We start from the raw sequence: 320 nt of genomic DNA on the forward strand, positions 1-320 counted from the left end.
ATGTCCCAATCTTAAATCGCTGTCCTGGTTATAGATGAAGAATTACTGATGGACTGGGTCGGATGTCAGCTGTATAGGACCATGTCTGTCATACGAGGGGATGTCTGTCCGTCTGTATGTCTGTTTGTCTGTGCGTCGGTTGTAATTCCACTGGTTCTACAACAATAAGACCAGATTAAAAAAACAACCATCAGTGAGTCTAACCCCTTTCTGTTCAAATATTTCTGAATATACCATCCCCTTCTGATCTTCAAATTAAAACGAACCAATGTAGACATACTATGATACTGATGACGATAATAAAATATTCCATTAGAGGA

The 320-nt window shown here is 39.1% G+C and overlaps 1 protein-coding gene across 4 annotated transcripts in view; it reads left to right on the plus strand.

Annotated features, from left to right (window-relative positions):
- The window catches only part of LOC106612396 (neuronal PAS domain-containing protein 1), a 58,752-nt gene extending 58,432 nt beyond the window's left edge, over window positions 1–320 (plus strand). For all 4 annotated transcript variants that reach the window (XM_045724378.1, XM_014213486.2, XM_014213487.2 and 1 more), the window contains exon 12: window positions 1–320. This exon is cut by the window's left edge and continues 2,389 nt beyond it. The gene's annotated coding sequence lies outside the window, so the exon portion shown is untranslated.

This window comes from Salmo salar, chromosome ssa09 (assembly GCF_905237065.1).
Source record: "Salmo salar chromosome ssa09, Ssal_v3.1, whole genome shotgun sequence".
In the NCBI taxonomy this organism is placed as follows: domain Eukaryota; kingdom Metazoa; phylum Chordata; class Actinopteri; order Salmoniformes; family Salmonidae; genus Salmo; species Salmo salar.